We start from the raw sequence: 14,094 nt of genomic DNA on the forward strand, positions 1-14,094 counted from the left end.
GGAGTTAGCGCCTTAAAGCTACTTTCCAACATCACCCAGGCTTTTGCACACTGCACAATGACGGTGATCCTACAGGTGTATTGCATGTCTCACTGTGTCTGATGGATATAATCAAATACTTGTCTCAACCTGTGTTTTGATGTCAGATTATTGAATGAATGCCTCGTGATGTGTAACGATATGATGTCAATGGAAAACAAAATATGCAAACACAGACTTAAAACATAAACATATTGATCATAAACATGTGCCATTTTTATGTGTTAAACTGTGCTGGAACTGTTCATTTTATGTATTTGACAGGGACAGAGCGCATCTTCTTAGCTATGAGCTCATTTACATATGTAGTCCCTGTGCAGGAAACACATAACACTATAATAACATCTTGTTTTTAACCTTTATTGAAAAACTGCTCTTTGAACTTTGCACTGTCTGGTGTACTCTGCCTGATTTCACGCTGTATTATGATAAGGATCACGATCAACCCGCCACGTTGTTAGAATTTTGTCCAAAAATTACGCAACCGTCTGAATTTTGACACATGATCTTTTTGCCTTCAGTAGATGACTCATCACTGATCAAACACAGATTTGGATTGACGTTTAAAGATTTTTATCATGGTTGTCATCCGCAGCCCAAAATTGCACAGCGTGAAGGGGTTTTACTTTAATCCAAAAGATGACATTTTCTCCATACAGTACATTTGATCATTCACATCTGTCACATAGTTGAGAGAGATGAAACTTCAGGCAGGAAGAAGTTAACAGCTAGCAGTTAGCACTGTGCTACACAAACATATGATTACAGCAGTTATCTGGCAGCTCGCCTGAAAGCTGCCCAAACATGGACGTATAATAAAGATCCACATACCGGATTCCTCTTTTTTCCTGCTTCCTGGTTTGCTGCCACATTGAACATACAGATAGATGACATCATGCACACACAAAAAGCACTTCTAGGCTTTGGGAAAGTTTTGCAAATATCAAACTTCCGTGAATGAAAATTAACAATATTAAGACTAATAATTGAAATTGTTTTTATTTAGAAGTGCCCTAAGTCTGATGTCACTCCCTTACAAAATATGATTTCCGTGTCCAACAAACAAAACAGACAACAACGGGCGAACATGTGAAAGATTACGATCACCTCATTCTTCAGTTACGTAGTTTTTTTAAAACTCAGATCGGTTCAAACAACAAATACGAGGCTTGGACCCGGAAATCATATTTTGAAAAGGTTTTACGCTACGACTTAACAGCCGAATAGCTGCCGCTTTTATAATGGCTATCTATTGTATGGGGAAAAGGCTTTTTGGGACGCAGTACAGAGAGTGGCCACTGGCTCTGTATTCAGCTCTGGACGTATCGATTATATATCTTGTGTTTACCAGAGATATGCTGATACGTTTCTTGAAAATAAGTAATTCAGTGTGAAAAAACATAAAAAATGACCTAAGGGAAAATAGTCCCGTTTTGAGGAAGAGTTTGTTGTGTTTTCTTGTGATAGTTTTAATTTCAGGGCACAAAGAATGAAATAATTGTGTCTGTCATTTTGTGGTTTGTCTGTTTTTCCACATAAAATTGACCCATCCCTCTCTACTAAAAAGGAAAGGTCACAATGGGAGTTTTATTTCCTGTAGTCTAAAAAAGATAGACTTGCCAAGCAGGGAATTTAGGGAGAGCGGGTTCACACAATTTATTGCCAATAAGCAAGCAAACACCAAGTCCACGGCAGATATCACTCTTTATTAAGAGCTTTAAAGCTAAATATGGATGATCACTCTTCGGTCACTCTGTGGTGAAATCAGCAACAATGCATTTTTATTGAGCATTTCTGTTATATCTTTTAAAGAAAACCTTCACTCGCTTGCAAAAGTGTGGTAGCCTTTAGAATGAGTGCATCATTTTTGACCAGAATATTACCTGCACATAAAAAATGCTCTGAATTTTCTAGGAGGTATAGCCGACAACATGGGAGGCAGTAGCTCAGGTGGTAGAGCTCCTGACAAAAGCATCTGCTACGTGAATTTAACAAAATCTGTGTCTATATGTCATCCTATAGTTTGGCCTTCTGATCCGTAAGATCACTTATTGTGAGACAGAATAAAGAAACAAGATATTTTGATTAACAATTCAAGGCTCCTTTGATTTAGGAACAACTCTGTAAACTAAAACAAATTCCAATTAATTAAATATGATATGTTACCGAGGACACGGTGGTGTAGTGGTTAGCACTGTCTGAAGGTTCATGGTTCGCATCCCAGCCTGGACCTTTCTGTGTGGAGTTTGCATGTTTTCCCCGTGTCTGCGTGGGTTTCCTCCGGGTTCTCCGGTTTCCTCCCACAATCCAAAGACTTGCACGTGTTAGGTTAATTGATGACTAAAATTGTCCGTAGGTGTGAATGGTTGTCTGTCTCTGTACGTCTCTGTGTGCCCTGCAATAGACTGGCGTCCAGTCCAGGGTGTCGCCGCCTCACGCCCAATGTCAGCTGGGATTGGCTCCAGCCCCCCCGCGACCCCGACCCCGACCCCGACCCCGGGATAAGCGGTTGAAAATGAATGAATTAAAATGAATGAATGTTACTGAGGTATCCATCATCATTTATTTCTTCAAGAAGTTTCTGGACAGTATGGTAAATCATGATATTGATTAATACATTCAAAAAGTCAACATTAAGGGTGCCTATGGAAACAAAAATAATGAATACAATAATGATTACACAAAAAAAATCTGAAATTATAAAGTTTCTTAAAACTTCACACAATTAATCCTGTCCGTCTCCACCCACCACCTCCACCTCCCTGTGTAAAGTGTGTGAACATGTGATCCACCACCTGCCGCTGTAAGAAACACTGATGAAATGTTTGCTGACACTTGCAGCATCGGTCACAGTGGGAGTAACTGCTGTTGCTTAAAAGAGGTCGGAGTGTTTCGGTATAACTGTGGACTGTTGTTTCTGCTGAGCTATCGCCTTACTATCAAGTGATTGTGTGTCAGACGGTGGACTGATTGTGTAACTGAACTGGAAAGATGTTGTTTGAGTTCTTACACTCTGCTCATGCCCTCTTACCCAAATCGGCATTCTGACTTCAGGCAATGAGTTAGAAATACATTTAGTATGACTAATAAAGTCAAGTATTTACTGATAACATGCTTACCTTAGTATTTTCAAATGTTAAGTGTTCAGTGTTGCCAGATTGGGGGGGTTTCAGCACAACTTGGCTACTTTTTATGTAACTTGACAGATACAACTTATTTTGAGTGGGTTGTGATAATTTGGTTTACGAAAAAATACCTACAAAAATGTTTTAAAATGCTCTGGCTTGCTCAATTGTCTTGGTAGGAGTGGATGGTTCAAAAACAGAAAGAGATAGCAGACGGCAATTTTTCTTTAAATGATACCTAGCTCCTAGGCCACAGCACTAAGATAAAACATTACAAGCGTATACGTTATTTAATATACAAATGTGTTGGACGAGCATATCAACCCTGTTCCTTTTTTGTGTACTTTTTACTTAATTTTGGAAATTTCTATCCATCTATCTTAGTTTAAAGTTATTTCAAGACACTTTACATATAGAGTAGGCCAAGAACACTATGACTTATTCATGATTTACAGAGACTCAACAATTCCCCCATGAGCAGCAACAAGTCACACAATCTTTCATGATAATAACCGTTATTATTATTATATTATTATTATTATTATTATTATTATTATTATTATATACACTGTATTAATACAGCAATCTTGTGCACACAGTGGCGACGCAATCTATCTAAAACTCTTAACCTCCCTTTGAAGATGAATCATACTTTTACAGAGAAATCGAACTGTAGCTACAATCAACCCTGACTCTGACTCTAAGGCTATGGCTGCAACATGGGTTCAGTCTATCAGTGTATGTAACTCTCAAGTGATTCATGTTTGCAGGTCCTCAGCAGCAGCTACTGTTGTACAGCAATTAAACCCGAACAGAAGATGATCTCTGGTCCCAACAAACTGTACAGTCACACACTCGCCCGTCAGGATGCATCTCGTCACTTCCAACACAACACGCGTCGTGACGTTTTAACAGCAGCGGATGTTGACAGGATGTGTTCTGACACACATATGTTTGAAGCGCAGAAAAGTAACACTAGATGAGTCATCACAAATCGGTCACACAAAGACACGTGTCTCTTAGACTGATACCCTTTCAATAAACTGAGCTCAAAACTGAGTTAAAGAGAGGAAAACTGATACAATAACACTCAACTTCATCTTTCAAATGTGCAACGCTACAAAGATAGCTATCAGGCATGAATGACTTATCCCATGCAGCTTGTTAGTGAACTAGCCCAGGGAGGATCATTCAGCAGCGGCGTCCAGGGAGGTAATGACGGGCTAATTTTCAGTAGATAATGGTGCCGAGCGAGGCCAACTCAATTAGACTGTGTCAGAAGCGTAGAGGAGCCTGGAGCTGGACAGAGAGGGACAAGACAGAGAATGGGTAAAGTGCAATTTTGTCAGTGTATTAGCATGACCTCCACTCTGAGGACATAGCCTGGAGTTTTCCTACTGAGTGATAATGACCACTCAGTACAGACAGTGTCCACACAGAGGTCATGGAAGGGCGTGGTCGTGCATGCGTACATGACATGGACAAAAATAGTATGACAGATATTCACTTTTAATGAATGCACACACTGATGCACACACAAAATCCCTCTCACTTGCCAGTGAAACGTGACATGTCCCTTGGGAAGTGAGGCCACAGAGCTCAGCCCATTTCTCACTGATGCCTGTGTTATTATAAAGGGTGTGATCTGTGTACTCCCACGGCTCCAGTGCGCGCACTCCAAAACCGTTGTTGGATATGATACTAGGTGAAAATGCCATGACTGGACGATTCTTTTACCATGAGAGAAGGAAGGTTAGACGAGCTCTGGTTGTGCTCAAAGTCACAGGTAACAATAGAAAAGGAAGGAGACAGAAACGTTTTTTTACAGCAACAAATCATGACAATAAGACAGACAGTAATGGTCATTTCCTCTGTATACTCAACAAAGAGACGGGATGGATAGATGACTTGTTTCCAGCACCAGATAAGGAGTATTACATTGATGAGAGGCGAATGAGTTCCTGCTGGTTTGATGATCCTCCAAAATGACCACTTTCCCATCGTGTTCACACTGTTAGTGCATTCTTATTTTGCTGCCTGAGATATAAATAAATGCCTTTGTCTGTACGTGCTGAACCTACTTAAAGTGACTGCACTTCTCCCCTGAAAGGCAGAGATGTAATTATATTAATATTATATATATATAAAAATATGAATTAAATATACTTCATTGGAAGTCTTAATTTTAAGAGTACTCTGTGTAATTAATGCAGCAGAAGCAGATATAGACTATTTTTTTATTCCAAGCATTCTTTGCCTTGTTAAAACATGGCGCCTACATCACAGACAATGCAATGGGTCTGCTATGCTATTAACAGCTAACCTTGTGTTTTCGGAGCAGGTTCGATTTTCTGCGTTTTTCGGACCCCACAAAACCCATTTGACCTCTCAGATCTAACGCATGTGTAAACACCATTGTCCAAACTACCTGATAAACTGACCAATTCACTTTGTCTCCCGCGAAAAAAGCACTTTACGACAAGATGTGCATTTCATAACTCAAGATTACAGCGTACTTTCAACAGGACAGACAGTTATAATCAGGTGTATGATGACGATGAGGATGAAATAAAGGCTGAGGAGAGCACACAGACACACAAGGAGCACGACTGTGTATGAATGGAGATGGAGAGGAAGGAAAGCTCAGCCCCTTCAGATAGCCAAGCTGCCAAATGCAAGCCGCGGGCAGAGAGTACTGACAGCCGTGTTCCTCCAGTGGAGACAGGAAATGAGAAAGAAGGAGCGAGAGACAAAGCCACTCCATTTTGTCTGGTATTGCAAATTTTTGCAGAACGTATAAAATAATTTTTAAAAAACGCACTGGACTCTTTGTGCAAGGTTTCTGTGGGTAACGAATGATGGATTAAAAAAATCGGACATAAAAAATACAGACTCGATGTGCAAATACCCCAAGTCAGTGCTAAAAGCTGACTGAAGACTTGGAAAAACGACTATGTGTAAGTTTCCATCCAAAATGCCCCACTGTAGCTGTAGTTTAAAAAAGTCTTTAAAATAGATTTTTTTTTTTTTAAATAACCCGTTGCTTAGGCCTGATAGGGGGGTCAACTTAGGCCTGGTGAGCCACTGGGCTTGCAATACATTGGGTGTGTAAAGTCATTGGAGTTCCCCTTTAACTTCAACCTATCATTAAATGCAAGTCATACAGTTTTTCTTGCCTGGTTTGAAAAAGCTGTGGCGACAAAGGCCATGTGGTACAGAGGAAAACATGTGAATACTTATGTCAAGTAAAAAAACTGAATGGACTATGGCTGAGAATGCTGAACACACACGCACACGCACACACGCACGCATGCACGCACGCGCACGCACGCACACGACAGGAAGAGTGTGGATGACGAGGAAGGTAATAAAGGAAATAAAAAGCAAACCAACACATTTAGTTTTACCTTGAAGAGAAATGTTGGTTTAACACATGCCTTTGTGCTTGGATAAAAAGTAATCAACACTGTTAAATGCAGGAGCACATCCTTTTTGAGGCTACATTTGCTAGCAGCGTAGTCATCATGTACACATGGACAATCATCAGCAACTGGACCATCTGCAATTGAGACTGGAAAAAAATAGACTGGCAAGAGCAATAGACAGTTTGTCCAGTCACGCTCATGAAAAAGACGGAGAGAGATGTAGCTATCGAGGGATTGAAAGGGAGAGAAGGACAGACGAGTCAAACAAAGAGGGAGCAGCGTGAGGACAGGAAGAGAGGGAGGAGAGAGACAGACGAGGCACAGCTGAGCGGGTCACAGGGTTGAAGCACACAAATAAGCAAAGAAAGAAAGAAAGAAAGAAAGGAGAAAGAAATGGGGCAAAGAACTGCAGCAACCAAGCTCATGAAGAAAAGTGGCTAAAGGATTCAGCCCTTTACTGTATATAATTATAGCAATAAACGGCATTCTTAAGTGTTTCTCCAGTCTCTCTTTAGGTGTACATGTATGTAAACTATTACTATAATTTTCACATAAGCACCAGAAACCATCAGAAGTAATGATTATTGTCATTGTCAGTTCATGTGTTGACTACTTTTCTACTGTTCTTTATAAATTCTCGAAGCCCAACGTGATGTATTGAAAACAGCTTGCTTTATCCAAACCAGGACATGCAATTGATTTTAATGCTGGACAAAACCTAAATTGCACATGCACAAGCACACAGGGGCGTGCAATTCACATGTTGCCGTTGGTTTCACCTTATTCTCTTGCTTTACAGCTCATAGTGGTGACACACCAAGAATCAAAACAATGGACCAAGAAAGGCATGGAACACTGTTACCTAGCATACAAGGATGTTAACTGGGACATCTTTAATCACCTTATTGTTTCAGATCTACACAATATACGTCACCAGAGGCATACAGAGGTAGAAACAGAGAAGAAGGCAATAGGAAAAAAAGACACGCCTGTGATGGCTTAAGGTGAGACAAGGTGACCTGATCCTTCGCAAACACACCCACATACACAAACACGCTCATGAAAATGAGGGCAGGCACAGGCAGCATTTGACCTTTAACCCCTTCGGCCATGTTAACAACCATCAGTTCTTCCAGGATCAATCTCTCTGCCTCCTTCACTTCAACCTTCTCGTCACCATCTCCCCTCTCTCTCTCCTTCCACAATAACCACCAACTTCAACCTTTATTATCACCACGTACACACACACAAATCCTAAAAGCTGAAGTACACGCAAATCAAAAGGCACTTTTAGCAGAAAGCAGTGAATTCAAGAATGTCCCTTGTCTCTATTGCGGTAGCTGGATCTGTAATTAAAAAAAAAAAAAACATGCTATTCATAATCTTTCCTTAACCTGGCATCCATTGTTTTCACCACCTATTGACAACGTCACTTATTCGATTCAGGTCCGTATAAGCCTGACAGCTTGGAAGATTCTTTACACATATGATAAAAAATGGGGCCTGAAGTGCAACACACAATGGCTGCGTCCAATCATGTTTCATTTGGTTTATGTAGCACACACTGACACACATACAGACGTAAGAAGTAGTCAGGGGTCAATATGTGAAATTGTTGTTTTCAGAGGATTTTACACATGTTTAAGAGGGGAAATTCGACAGCGGCGTGAACCCATCACAATGAAGGTGCTGTGTTCAGGTGCATCATTCCTCTAGCTGAAGGGGAGAATTAGTGAGGCTTTGTTTTAAAATCTCTTCCCTCATCTCTTTCCCTCCCTCACCTGTCATGTGTTGAACTACCTGTCAGGAAGCTGCTGTTTTGTTATGCAAACCTTGATGCTCACCTGGATTATTGCTCACACGCTGCAGCACACATTAACAAAGCCACTACGGGAATTCATTACATAAAGTGCAGCATCAGGGAGAAAATATTTATCAGATTTTCCTATCAGACAGTATAAATGGTATGGTTAAAATACAGGTCAAGTTGCAGCATTTTCATCTTTGGATTTTCTGAAAAGGGCCTTTTTCATGGCGGCATCATTCAGGTTTTAGAAGCATTCTTTATGTATATCGTAGTTTGTGAAAGTTTACGGCCTCTTGCCTGTTTACTGCTTATGGCCAGTTCTTTGCACTGCTGTGGTTGTTGTCCACAGACCAACCAGCCAACAGTTTGCAAGAAAAACGACATAGATGCAAGCCCAAAAGAAAGGCATTTAGTCAGAAGGAAACACATACATTAAACATTATGAAAGACTTGGATATCAACAGGTTTTCGGATATGTGTAAACATCGCAACGCCAACCTTTTTTTCAAGCAGTTGGTTGAGGGAATGAAAGAGGGAGGCTGTGTTGACCCGGTCTATCAAGTCTGCCACCAGTGAAAATTCAGCATGGCTGCATGTTAACAGGAATATTTGTGGAATATTAATTTTCCCTGTAAACAGCATAGGATTATAGTCCTTTTTTGGAATAGGGGCAAACCCCTGAAGATTTAGTGCATGTAAACGTAGTCAATCATAAAGACAGCTTAGTGGACAGAGGTAGATGTTTAAATGACAAACATACAAACGTGGGAATGTAAACACAGTCTTTCGGGGTGAAGTGGCTCCATATCCACTACTGAACCTTTCCTGGAATAGAGAGAGAAAAGGAAGCAAAGGAAAGGAACAAACAGCTACTCTGCTGCTCCATTCTCCAGGGAACAAACACACAGAGACATTAATCTTCCTCATCAGCAGGGGGAGGACCCTCAGCTCTGACGGCCTTCTGTCAATCACTATGTGTTTCAGACATGCTTAGTGAGCGGCCAAGACACCTTTCAATCATTGTCCAATCCCTGCCCTGCTGAAACAATGAGGATGCCCTTACAGCTGTCAATCATCCTTCGGCTAGTACAAGACATCCTGAAGAGAAGCTTACAAAAAATAATGTTTTGATGAGAAGGGGAAAATACAGATGTAACCCTTTTAGTAATTGTTTGAAATTAATCCAGGTGGGAATGTAAACACACACCGTCTTCAAGTGGAATATTTGGCTTTACGACATAGCTACATATTTGAAGATCTATTTATAAGGGAAGATAAAGTTAACATGTGGTTTCTCAGAAACTCACTGCTTCTCATAACACTGGTTCTTAACGTACACCTCTGAGAGCCGATAAAGACCAGAGCAGCACAAAGAAAAGAAAAGCAGACATTGATATTGTGTTAACTGTTGGTGAAAACTGGTACATCCTGTATGTTGTTTAAACAAGACGGGAGAGGAGTATGAGGAAATGCTGAAGACATCTGCAATATTTAATATAAAATATCAAAGGCAGTGCAAACCCACACATAATTAAAATGACCTGTGTCAGTTTGCCATGGACATGTGCAGGGTCGTTGAATTACATTCTTTGTCATGAAGCCGTGGACATCAAGTGGAAACAAATCATGTTTATTTACATACCTACTATACCAGGGCTGCCCTGGTATAGTGGTATGTGGCTCTCCCTGGTCCTGGAGAGCCACTGTCCTTCATGTTTTAGGTTTCTCTCTGCTCCAACACACCTGAATCCGATTATGTGCTCGTTATCAAGCAGCTGAAGCTTGTCGCTGGTTTGAAAATCGTTAGACTCAAGTGTTAGAGCAGGGAGAAACCTAAAACATGCGGCCCATGTTGGCCCATGTTGGCCCTCCAGGAGCAGGATTGGGCAGCCCTGTACTATACCAACTGTCCGGCCAGATTATTATTGTAATTGTTACAATGACGACGTTTAAATGTGAGAAATCAAGTGCGCTGAACAAACGATTTAGTGCAACATTTCTGAGAATTAAAAATATCCAATATCATCAAAAATGTTTCTGATTTTGGGACAGCAACAAAAATGACACACTGACCTCCAATGTTACTTAAAAAAATGTAAAAACACAAGGGTGTTAATGTCTTTAGATTAGGAACCAAAACTAAGTAGAAACATCCTCTCTACTTTGCCGATGCAGTCTTGCAGACATGCAGATGAAGAGATAAAGAGCGTCATAAGTCAAAAAATATTACGCAGACATTGAAACCAATGATAACGATAAATGTTATTTAAGATGAAAGTGTTGAATCCCAAGTAAAGCAATGCATAAAGGATAATGTATAATACAGGATAACAAGCTCTTTGTTGCTGTACTTGTTCCTGTGAAAAGGCTGCAAGCACTGTAAGTGTGTTATTAGACTACATGAGTGTCTACGTGAGCGAAACCTACCCAAGCTGAGTTGTCTGAGTAATTGCTCTGGCAGGTCTGGGGTATCTGATGAGCTGCACGGAAAGACAGCCCTACCGAGCTGCACGAACACTGGTGTGTGTTTGTGTGTGTGTATGTGTGTGTGTGTGTGTGTGTTAACTCTAAAGTGAAGAGATAGAAATTATTCTGCATGGCTGATTCGCAGTGAAGCACAGATCTGATGTCAGTTTGAGTTTTGGCTGCACGTGAAAAGTATGAAAATATAAGGAGATGTGAGCTGCTCCTGGATCTGCGCACTGCGAAGGGATTTGAGTGCAAAGGTTAGATACAGACTTCCACCTGATGTCAAAACAATGTCTGCTTCACGCTGTTTATGTGCACGAGAAAGGAAATGTGTCCAAGAGACTGTGTGTGTGTGGGGCTGAGTCATATAAAGAAAACATCTGGAGGCATTCCTGAAACGCCTGAGTGGTGACAACAGCCAACCTGGCAGGAAAGTCTTGAGGAGAGAGGGAGGGGTGTTGGGAAAGGTAAACTGAGAGCAGGGAGAGACGGGGAGAAAGCGATAAAGTCACTGGACTATAACAGTATGTCTCCATCTTATCAGTCTCCACTGACTTGCATCATGTTAAATACCACATGGATTAGACTGAACCTTAATTAAAACAGAGTGTTGGTAACCTCATATCTTTAGAGATTTTTGTTTCAGTGACAAAACTAAAGGGTTTTAACACATCGGGGCCTGACTAATAACCAAGCCCCGACCACAGAAAATCTAGGTCATCCAATACGGACGCGCCAAAAAATGCAGTTCACCGAGTGGCCAATAGGGGCAGTTTCATAATAGAGCAAATTCTCATTGACCCCCATGTTAAACAGGCCATTTTCACAGCATAATTAAACCTTTTTAAGGCCTGTTTCAAAAAAAAATTCTAGTCTGCATGTTTAGGTCATATCTCCATGACAACACTGAGGGGGGTGATTTTTTTTGTAACAGGCTAGCTTTTATTTATTGGAGGTTAAAGTTTATGAATAATTAGGGGCACAGCCTCTTGAGTGACAGTTAGCTGCTGGCCCTCAAATCCCCTCGGAGGCTAGTTGTTAGGATTAGCATGCTTACTCCATCATCTCGACCTGGACTGTGGTCATTCGTGTGGTGGTGTTACTATAAGTGACAAGATGTTTGCTCCTCGATCAACTGTACAAACAGATGGTTCAGGAACACAACTTGTTAGCTCTTTTATGCTAATTAAATAGTTGCACATGCACCATGACTTGCAATACAGCGTACTATCGATGTCACATACACTAGATGCTAATCTGGAGCACAGGGAGGATTTGGGCCGTGAGGGTCTGTGTTTTACAGTCTATGGGCATGGTACTGTGCTGATTATCAGTTTAAATCATAGATCATAAATGCAGGCTACCTGCACTCGACTCCCGGAGCTGGTGTGTTTCCCACTAGAGACTGACTAAATGTTACTAATTTGGTAAGCATCAGCTAGGTGAGCGTATCTCCCTCCACCAAACGTCACATCTATACTCTTTTTTTGGTGAGAGGAAAAAGGTCAGTCAAAATCTGACAAGATGGTGACTCTAGGTGGGGATGATTGGATCATCTTGAAATAAATGACATTGACACAGAGGCTACATCCATTTCAAGGGTTCAATCTCCGCTCATATTATTGTGGACAGTAGCTTAGTCCATTGGGACTTATGAACCAGTGATCCTCCATACGGACTAAGCGAGGAGTGTGGATTGGTAGCTGGAGAGGTGCACCATCTTAGTTTAGTCTGTTAGCATGCTAACAAATGCTGCTCTAAAGATACTAGCTGAGGAAATTTAGTTTTGAGGCAGGTATTTGGTCATAAATCCAAGTACTGGACAAATCTAAATGTTGACTTGATGGTAAAAAGCAGAAGTAGAAATGTAATGATATTTCAATAAAATACCAATATAATACCTTTTATGTCAAAGGACGGGGTACACCCTGGACAGGGTGCCACTCTATCGCAGAGTCAATGGTGTTTTTACATGGAAAGTGTCAAGCAAATAACCACATATAGTGCCAAACTTGTTGCAGATTTTTCTCTTTCTATTGACTAACTGATTAAGCAACTTATTAAACCAGCTTTATACACACAGTTTATGTCTGAAAACAAATTAAACCATTCAAACATCCTTTACACACAACCAAGGAAGATTTCACTGCAAAATGATCACATTAGAAGCCAGCAAAATAAAAAACTCAGTTCCTTTACACTGAACTCTCAACTGTTGATACTAAAACTGCCTTTGGGAGGGTAATTTACCCCTGTTTAGTTTCACAGAACCTCAGTTCCTCTCCTTTTCATCTCTTTCTCTACAAGCAGAGGGAGGGATGAGACTGCAGGGAAGAGTAGAGACACAGACAAATAACACAGACAAATAAAGCCAGAAAGAGATAGAGAGAGAGAGATATGTTCAGCCAAAAAGTGAATATGAAGCAGGTGGAGGAGAAAGGGAGGGTGGTCGACCAACAGTGCCAGAGGCAACTGATGCATAAAAGAGCATGTGAAAGCCTGCTGGGAGGCCAGACTCAAAGCCAAACACACAGACATCAGACACATGAGGGGAAGGATGAGAGAGGGAGTTTGTGGCCATGAGTGGAGCAGAGTTCATTGAGAGCACATTGGGCAGAGTGCTACTGTTGTGAACTAGTCTACACAACACACGGGTGCACATGAAATCAACAAGTCTTAACCAATCTACAGTTCAAAAAGTGCAAAAGTTTGGGAAAGGATTGAGTGTGATGACCATGGCAAGAACAAGGGCGGAAGGGAGTGAAGAAGGGGTGAAGCCCGGAGAGAAAGAGACATAGAGAGAAAGAGTGTGAGAGAGAGGCCAGGGGTTCACACTATAATTAAACAGCAGTACGCATGGAGGTATCTGTGTTGGATATTTAGCTGGACGTGGAGCTTTAAGTCAGTGTTGCCTCCGCACAGTTTGCAGTATATTGCATACACATGTTAAAGCATTCATACTAACTGGAAAATAGAAATAAAAATAGAACGTGGCTTAAAGGGGAAGAAGGTGACAGTGTGTGTGTAAGAAGTTTGAATGATGGCGGTGAAGCGTTAGGTTTAGCTGAAGAGATTAACACTAAGCTGTCTGATGGCCAGACACACAGGGTCTTACTACTTCCTAACAAACACAGAGTGCAAATCGTGTGACAAGCTTTACTGATATACATCATCTGAGGTATATCTTAAGAGGTTTGTGCTTTATATAGCAGTTTCTGTGGGCAGAGGA

General features: G+C 41.0%; 1 protein-coding gene across 1 annotated transcript in view; it reads right to left on the reverse strand.

Moving 5' to 3' along the window:
- Positions 1-14,094, reverse strand: part of pkn1a (protein kinase N1a) — a 51,999-nt gene that overhangs the window by 23,364 nt on the left and 14,541 nt on the right. The gene's annotated exons all lie outside the window — the stretch shown is intronic.

This window comes from Echiichthys vipera (assembly GCF_963691815.1).
Source record: "Echiichthys vipera genome assembly, chromosome: 2".
Classification (NCBI taxonomy): Eukaryota; Metazoa; Chordata; class Actinopteri; order Perciformes; family Trachinidae; genus Echiichthys; species Echiichthys vipera.